This window comes from Fukomys damarensis, unplaced genomic scaffold (assembly GCF_012274545.1).
Source record: "Fukomys damarensis isolate Sample0158 unplaced genomic scaffold, DMR_v1.0_HiC HiC_scaffold_23, whole genome shotgun sequence".
NCBI lineage: Eukaryota > Metazoa > Chordata > Mammalia > Rodentia > Bathyergidae > Fukomys > Fukomys damarensis.
In genome coordinates this window covers 45680368-45689664 of record NW_022900935.1, presented here as the reverse complement: position 1 = coordinate 45689664, position 9297 = coordinate 45680368, and the positions used below count along the sequence as shown (strand labels likewise).

At 36.9% G+C, this 9297-nt stretch overlaps 1 long non-coding RNA gene across 1 annotated transcript in view; it reads left to right on the top strand.

Annotated features, from left to right (window-relative positions):
* The window catches only part of LOC104868134, a 17017-nt gene extending 8059 nt beyond the window's left edge, over positions 1 to 8958 (top strand). Inside the window, exons 2-3 of the long non-coding RNA XR_781960.3 lie at positions 5495 to 5660; positions 8924 to 8958. This is a non-coding gene — a long non-coding RNA (uncharacterized LOC104868134). The remainder of the gene's footprint in view (positions 1 to 5494; positions 5661 to 8923) is intronic.
* Positions 8959 to 9297: the final 339 nt, after the last annotated feature.

The following is a 9297-nucleotide window of genomic DNA, read 5'->3' as shown; positions in this document are numbered from 1 at the left end:
TTTTTTTTTTTTTTTTTTTAGTACCAGGGATCAAACTCAGTACCTTTCGCTTGTTAGGCAGGCACAGTGCCACTGAGCAAAATCCCTGGCCCTGGAAAAAGATAATTGAAAACTCGACATCTTTTAACCTTTATGTATGTATCTCCAGTATTTATATATTTTTTAAGTATGTATATTTATCAGACTATAGTCATCCTTTTTCATGTAGTTCATTATAGATGAATGTTTATTGATAATGAATGGCATTTTAAGGTTCAATAAATTTGAGTCTGCATATTAAAAGGCAATAAGTAGTCTTGTTTTGCATTTCACAAATCTTGTTTTATGGATTTAATTTTGCAGATTTGTACCAACTGTCACATTATACCTTTAGCTATCTTGGCTGATCATTTTTTCCCTTGATGGCCTTTAAAAAAAGATATTAGAGGCGGGTGTGGTGGCGCACGCCTATAATCCCAGCACTCAAGAGGCTGAGGCAGGAGGATTGCTGTGAGTTCGAGGCCAGCCTGGGCTACATAGTGAGTTCCAGGTCAGTCTCAACTATATAGTGAGACCCTGTCTCCAAAAAAAAAAAAAAGGATATAAGAAGCAAAGATATATTGGAAATAAAGTACCAGTGTTTTTCCTCCTGGACTGGGGCTGAATCCAGGGTCTTCACACAGTTACATCTCTCTCTCTTTTTAAAGGTTTTTCTTTTTTTTTTTCCAATTATGGAATGGGGTATTGCTAAGTCAGTTAGATTGCGCAGGTTGGGTTCATTCAGACCTGTTTTCCTGCCTCAGCCTTCCAGGTGTTGGGATCACAGGCATGCACCAACATGTCTGTCAGTCTTTTTACACTGGTTTTTTGTACTTTAAATTCTGTGATAGAATTTAAAACCCAAAACTGTAGTCTGGCTTTTGAGGTACTCACTCTTCTCCTGTTTATTTTTGTATCACTTTTGAGAAGAAACGCTCAGAAACAGAGAGAGAGACCATTGGTTCTTCCTTTTGATCCTTCTGACACATGAAAGGGAGAAGCAGAAGAGAATGACATGGAAAGGAAGAACAGTATGGTCAAGTGTTGTAGCATCCTAGACAAGGGAAAAGAAAGCCATATTGACATGGATAATGTTTTGGTTTGTGGTGATCACTGCCTATTAATAAACACAGCTCAAATGGAGTTCTGGGATCTGACCAATCACATCTCTGTTTTTTGAAGGACAGTGCTTGGAGAGAGAAAAGAAGAGCTTGTAGAGATAGAGGCCTTTCCTTAAATGGCCATATCCACCTTAAGATTGAATTGTCTTGAAATCTCTCTCTGTCTCTGAATGTTTTGGTTTGTGGTGATCACTGCCTATTAATAAACACAGCTCAAATGGAGTTCTGGGATCTGACCAATCACATCTCTGTTTTTTGAAGGACAGTGCTTGGAGAGAGAAAAGAAGAGCTTGTAGAGATAGAGGCCTTTCCTTAAATGGCCATATCCACCTTAAGATTGAATTGTCTTGAAATCTCTCTCTGTCTCTGGTCTCTGTCTCTCTATCTCTTTGTCTCTCTATCTGTTCCTGTCTCTATCTGTCTCTGTCTCTCTCAGATAAGGACTTGTTAAATGGTCCAGTCTGGTCTCCAACTTGGGATCCCCTTGCCTCAGCCTCCTGAGTAGCTGTAATTACAGGCCAGCTTGAGTTATATTTTCTGTTTCTTCTCAAAAGAAAAAAAATTGTCCAGTGTGATAGTATTGATAGTGACTTTTGAGCTATTTGTTTTTAACCATTAAGTTTATTGGTACATTTAAGGTAAATAATACAGTTACATATGTATTGCGATCTTGTACCTTTATTTAAAATTATAATTAAAGTATACTGGCAATATAGTGTTATGGTAGAACCTTGGGCTTAATTGGTGGCACTTGAACCCAAGAAAACAAACAAATACTAAAACTATAATAAAATTTTCTTGAAGTCTGTTAGTAGGGAGCTTGTTGCTTTGTATTATTTTCTCTAGGTGAGCAAAGGGGAATCTTAGTTGTAGCTGTTTTGAATGTATCAGTGTCGCGAGCACCGATTTGCGTTTCGGGATCACGGGTCAGCGCATCAATGATTGTCAATTCAGTTTCGTTTTCATAAATGCTTTTACTTTCTTTAATAATACAGAAACAAGCCCACACAAAGGATACAACTACAATTGCCAGCGCAATATAAAAATAATGCCAGCCCATAATATCTCTAACAAAATCATAAGTCCTAGCATGCTGTAGGTGAGGGCATACGACCTGGTGGGTGTAGTCTGGTCCTTGGCTTTGCAGGTTCGAGCCGCGACTTCGATGTTGATGACGGTCTCAAGTTGGTTTGGCTCTCTCTCGTGTCAGCAAACAGGATCCTCGGCTCAGCAGTCAGGATCTGGAACAGAATGTCTGTGTCTCGGGCAGAGCTTCAGCTGGTCATCTTGACGGGGTCGTCAAGGACGATGTCTGTCTGTAGTCTTCTCCTTTTATACCTTAACTTATCTCTATCTAATACATCCATGTGTTCTATCTAAGTTAACGCCTTGACACTCTCCATTACCTCACTTCAAACTCTTAATCGTATGTCACAGCAATCACGTGTCACAGCAGATGGTGGGGGGAATTCCACACACGTCACAGCAAACTCTTATCTGTCCTAACACTCAGCTGTCAAGCTGTCAGCTGTCAAGCTGTCAAGCTGTTAGCTGTCAAGCTTCACTCAATTTCACTCTAGTTTTACTTTGCTTAATTCTGCTTTTTGTGGGGTCACAAAGTCCTATGTTTTACATGTTCACTACAATCAGCATTGTTGAAACTGCTGCTTTTCACCTTTATATCAAATTCAATTTTAGATTACTTGCCATAACCCAGGTTTCATTAATTCCTGCCACTAGTAATTGTGTGTGTGTGTGTGTGTGTGTGTGGTACCAGGCAGGGTATTGGACCCAGAGCTCTTCTGCACTGAGCTCCATCGCCGTCCCTTTTTATATTTTTTATTTTGAGACAGGGTTGCTCAGTTGCCCAGGCTAGACCCAAACTCTTGAGCTTCCTTCCTCAGCCCCTCAGAGTGCTGGAATTATAGGCATGTACCATCATGCTAGGTTAGTAAGTTTATTTTAAAGGGACAGTTTACTGATGGAATCAAGAAGTAGTGTGTTGGGCTGGGGATTTAGCTCAGGGGCACTGCATCTGCCTCATAAGCTCAAGGTCCTGAGTTTGATCCCTGGTACTTGAAAAAAAAAAAAAAGAGAGAGAGAGCTCATAAGAAGTAGTGAGTTAATTTGGTGTGATTTGTAAACTTGGAAAATTTCTGATGTGTAGAGAAACTCAGTATTGTTTCAGTTTGAGGCCAATCACTGTGAAGCTACATGAAGTTAAACACACACACACACACACACACACACACACACACACAATTTACCAAAGATACTCTTCATATTTTAATAAAAGTGAAAATACTGGTGTGCTTTTAAAAGAACACTATGGTTAGTCTGTTAGTTATTAGCTTGATTTGACTGTTGCCTAGTATTTTTATATTGAGCAAATTTTTCCTCCTCTATTTATTTACCTGTTGATGACATTGTATCCAGTTGACCTCCAGCTTTGTTCTTTAACTTATAGCAGTTTTAATGTGCTTGACATTGGCCAAGGCAATAGAAAAGAAAGGAAATAAGTTCCTTGCATAACTCATTGTTAGTAATTGATATTTTTCTAAACTTTTTTTGTTGTACTAGGGTTTGCATATGATTTGGAATGTTTTCACAGGATACATGCAATGAATTAGGAATTAGCTGCCCATGAAATATGGGGAATATTATTTGGATAGGTTTTTTTGAATCTTAGTATTCAGGTGCCATCTGTTGAGATACTTGAAGTAGTATTAGTATTCTTTCAATATTTACTCAAGAGATATATTATAGTATTGCTTAGTTGTAGACTATTAGCACTGAAAGGCATTTGGATGTTAGAGGTCAAAAACCATGTCCTTCTACCATACTCAGAACAATCCCACAACAGGTTTACATACAACAAGTCAGGTGCTGTATTTGTAGCATAGGGACTATTCTAAGAGTTCACGGTAGAAGTATTTACTGTTTCTTTAAGAAAGAGGGTCATGTGCTTGGTTTACAGAGTGGGTAGGGTTTGAATAGATGAGAGAAGAGCATATTAGGACAGAGCAATAGTAGTACATAGAGCAAGGTATTCGTGGGGCAACTTTTGCTAGAGGCTTTGAGAAATGAAGCATCATAAATAAAACTGGAAATATGGATTGGATCAGATTTTGGATTGGATGAAATTAGAATGGGGCTGGGCATGGTGTTACACATCTGTTCCCGCCTACTCATATTAGGACAGAGCAATAGTAGTACATAGAGCAAGGTATTCGTGGGGCAACTTTTGCTAGAGGCTTTGAGAAATGAAGCATCATAAATAAAACTGGAAATATGGATTGGATCAGATTATGGATTGGATGAAATTAGAATGGGGCTGGGCATGGTGTTACACATCTGTAGTCCCGCCTACTCAGGAGGCTGATACAGGAGGATCGTAAGTTTGAGGCCAGTCTGGACAACTTAATGAGGCTCTATCTCAGAATAGGGCTAGGAAAAAAGGCTGGAAATGTAGGTCAGTGGTAGAGTGTCTTGAGTTCCATATATAGTACCAGAGGAAACAAAAAAGAAATTTAGAATGGGGAATAGGTTTGTGTAAAGATTTTTCCATGATAAGTAAGTTTGTTTTTGTTTTTGTTTTTCTTCTGAATAATAGTATCTGGAAAATAGGACAAGTTATATATATTAGATGGGGCAGGTAAAATTGTGAGAATGATCTTTTGGACTTGGGCCATAAGGGATCATAGGGTTCTCTTTAGATAAGATTCTTCTCAGAATAAAAGGAAGATGCAAGTACAGTATAGTTTTATTTTGACTGTAATTCATTACTTGCATATAAATTTTGAATTGGTTACTTCTGTGATCATTTTAAATAGATAATAGATCTACATTTAGAATTTGTTGTGCTTATTTTTTGCATTCTAAAGAATGCTGATAACATGGTTTGGTTTGGTTTGTGGTACTGGGCATCGAATGCAGTGACACTCTAAAACTGAACTATAGCCCCAGTCCTTTTTATTTTTTGAAACTGTGTTGCTGACTTGACCGGACTGGCCGCCACCTCACACACTCTGTCTCAGCATCCTGATTAGCTGGGATTACATGCTTGCACCACCATGTCTGGCTTGGTTTTTCTTTTTTTAAAAAGACAGTGGGGTCTCATCATGTTGCCTAGGTTACCCCCAAAATACTGCACTGAAGCAATCCACCATTCTTGGCCTCCTGAGTAGGAGGGACAATAGCTGTTTGCCACGGTGCCTGGCTCAGTCTTGTAGTGTTTTCTTTCTTGAAGTGAATAATATTCATGCCATTCATTTTTTTTCTATAGACTTTTTGTTTTGTGGTGGATTCATTTCTCTTTGCAAAGATCTGACTAATGCGCTTCATTTTATTTTTAGTTTGACCTTGGTTGAAGAAAAAAATTAGCCTGTATGTACTGCTTTAACCACTGGAAGAATGACAGATGACAAAGATGTGCTTCGAGATGTGTGGTTTGGACGAATTCCAACTTGCTTCACTCTGTATCAAGATGAGATAACTGAAAGGGAAGCAGAACCATACTATGTAAGTGTGTTGATGATAGCAAATGGGATATTTAACTTTGTCTGTTTTTATAAATAAAATTCAGAGAACATGGAAGCTGTTATCTTAATATTTTATATACTACTACATTGGTACCTCAATTCATGAACTCAAGTCTCTCCACAGTTCTGATTACAAACCCAGTGGGACAAGAACTAAATCCGATTTCCCCGTAAGGTCAACATTGAACCTAGCTATTGAATTTGATTTTATTTTCGTCTGACTCTGTGACCAGAATCATGGCAAGAATCAAGTTCATGTACTGAACTGAGGTACCACTGTAATCCTTACTTTGGCAAAATATGAGCAAACACAGATAAGCAAATATGATGAAATAAAAATGACCTCTGGTCTTGAGTATAAATCCACTGTTGATATAATGATGATGCCTTCTTGACTTTCTTTTTCTTATACATATGTGCATCTAAGATATATGACAGTGGAATTAGGCTGGGGATGTAGCTCTGGTAGAGCATCTGCTTACCTAGGTTCAATCCCTATCACCTCTGAAATATATCTTTCTATTTATTTACATATATGTATATATGTATGTATGATTATAGAATCATAAGCTATGTGCTATTTTTGAGTAGGAACCTGTTTTGAAGTAATAGATTCAGATCGGATTCTTTTGTATTTATATAATTCCAAACAACTTATTTATTTATTTATTTATTGATCTTACTGAGTTTATTAGTACTTTTTAAATATATAGTTCAGTTACATTCATCACTGGGATCTTGTACTCTTACATGACAGACGTTGGTTCTCATTTTTTTCCCATACTCCTGCCCTCCCTTCACCCACTCCCTCCTCCCCTATTTACATAGACTTTGTTTCCATTTTTTTTTTCCTTTTCTCATATTTTTTCTTGTCCCTTATTTCCTTTCCACTACCCTTCCCACTTCCTCTATACCTTTAGCCCTTTTCTTCCTATTTCACATTGTCCATTATACTATTTATATACAGTTATACAATTTACACTTTTACACGCAACTAATATATTAAGTATTTCTGTAGTTCAATGGACTTAGAAACACACATGCATATACACATTTACATGTTCAGTGAGCTAGTATATACATGTAAGCTAAAATATAATGCATATTTAATACATTGCAGCTAGGGATATAGTATAATTGTAGTGTGTGCTTAGCATGCCCTCACGTACATATAATATAGATGCTGCAGTAAGTAGACTTACACGTTTTAGTTAATGGATTGTCTGATTTTACAAATGAGTTTTAGATACGTATCTTGTGACCTTAGTGTGCTTCTCCCCACAAATGCCTGTGTAATTTACATTTATGTGTGTCAATCAGAGATTATAATATCCTGCCTTTTTCATGAGTAGTCCCCTGTAGATAATCATTCTCAGTTGTTATTCTAGTTTTTCCCTTTTGTGGCTTAAGTACACATACTACTGTTTACTGGGGGAGAATGTGGAAAAGAGGAAATACATTTATGATGATGAACTGTTTCTTCTGTTCCACGTAAGTAAAGCTTGCCCTTCGCTTTCCTTCTTGCTGAGAGGCAGCATTGCTCTATACCCTACTCCAGCTATGGGAAGTCGGATTGCTGAAGGAAACCAGTTTAGTCCAACCAGTCACTTTTTGGACATAGAAACTTTTTGTTTTTTGGTCTGTATCTTTAGCATCTGTATGTAAGTGGCAGATAGTCAGTGCATGAAAACAAGTGTCCCTAGTCTTACGTTGGGATTCTGTTTGAAATCTCCTCTTTGGATTTTCTACTAGAAATGATAATTTTAGAGAGCTTGGGTAATCTTGTAGCTGGTACTGAAGTTATTTACATTTGAATAATTTTAACCTTGATGATCTCTATAGATTTGTCTTTTAGAAAACCTTTCTCAGTAATAAAATGTGATTGTAGTTTACTTTTAGAATAATTTCATTTGTTAGAATGGGTTTTTTTTTGTTTTTTTGTTGTTGTTGCTGTTCTTCTCTAATATGTTGGGATACTTTTTATGTTTTGTTTCCAAAGATTGCTAACTTAATTAAAACTTTTAGGTCCAGGAATTTAGCTCAGTGTTCCTCCACCTGCCTTGCAAGTGCAAGGTTCCAAGTTTGATCCCTGGTACCCCCCCGCCCCGAAAAAACGACTTTTAAGTTGGTCAAAATGGCAACATATATTTTATATTTTGTTTCCAAAGATTGCTAACTTAATTAAAACTTTTAGGTCCAGGAATTTAGCTCACTGTTCCTCCGCCTGCCTTGCAAGTGCAAGGTTCCAAGTTTGATCCCTGGTACGCCCCCCGCCCCGAAAAAACGACTTTTAAATTGGTCAAAATGGCAGCATATGAAAAATGTTTACTTTTAAGTTAGAATTTGATGTTTGACATATTTTCTGTACTTTTAAGAATTCCCCATAAAAATACAGGTTTTTTTCTTCTTTGTATGTATATCTGTTTAAATATGAAAAGACTTTAAGAAAACTAGAGTGTAAATTATTTTCTAGCTGATGCTGATGAAGTTTAAAATGGCAAAAATATTGGGCTAACTGTAACAGGAAGGATTATTTTGTCATACAGCTAATTTTTTGGCTTAAATTCTTCCTAATATTTTACCAAAACAAAACTGTTACAAGGTAAGATTGAAAAATACAGTGAATGTTTAAATTTTAAAAATGTATTACAGTAAAAAATGTGCTATTAGTCTCCCTTAGAATACTTCCCCTCATTTTGAACACACTTTACCCATTGTTCTTGCCACTTTCTGAAGCAGTTTTTTGTGAGTGTCTTTGGTTGTGTTGTCATGGCTTCTTCAGTGTCCTGAATCAGCTCAAAACATTTACCTTTCATAGTCATTTTGATTTTGGGGAAAAGCCCGTGTGCCAGTTTGGGGCTTTATGTTGTCGGATAAGGCCACACTCTATTATGATCTGACTCTGTTGGATATCACTCAGCACCATCATTGACTATATTTTTTATTATATCTTGTAAAGACATGAATGACTTTCAGAACTCCTTTAAAAAGTGACAAGAGCGATGGAATAAGTGTGTTTGAAATGTGGTGTGTTTTGAGAAAGATTATTGACAAAGTATTTTTTTAGTGTAATAAATTTTAAAAATTCAAACTTCACTATATATTTTGATTACTTGTATATTATGATTTGTGTTGAAGATTATTGGATGATAAGCATATACATAATATTGAATGAAAAACTGTGATTTAGAACTATGTATCACAATTCAAATTTTGCTCTTTTTGTTTTTTATTTTGAGACAGTCTGGCTGTGTAGTTCAGGCTGGCCTTGAACTCACTGTGTAGCCCAAGCTCGCAGTGATTCTCCTGCCCTAGCCTCTCAAGTGCTGGGATTACAGGTGTGTACCATCGCACTTGGCTTCAAATTTTGCTCTTTAAATACAAACACAGTTATGAATTAATACAGAAAGTGTGTATACACACACACACACACACACGTATAATATTACCAGTGGCTAGTCTTAAAATTGAACATGAGCATTGTAGTGCCAATATAGCTTTAGTTTAGATATGTCTTGATTATAAAATTAAGGTAAACTTTTTTTTTTGTACTCGGGATTGAACTGGGCCCTTGTACTTGTGAGGCAGGCGGTAGAACCACTAAGCTAATTCCCGGC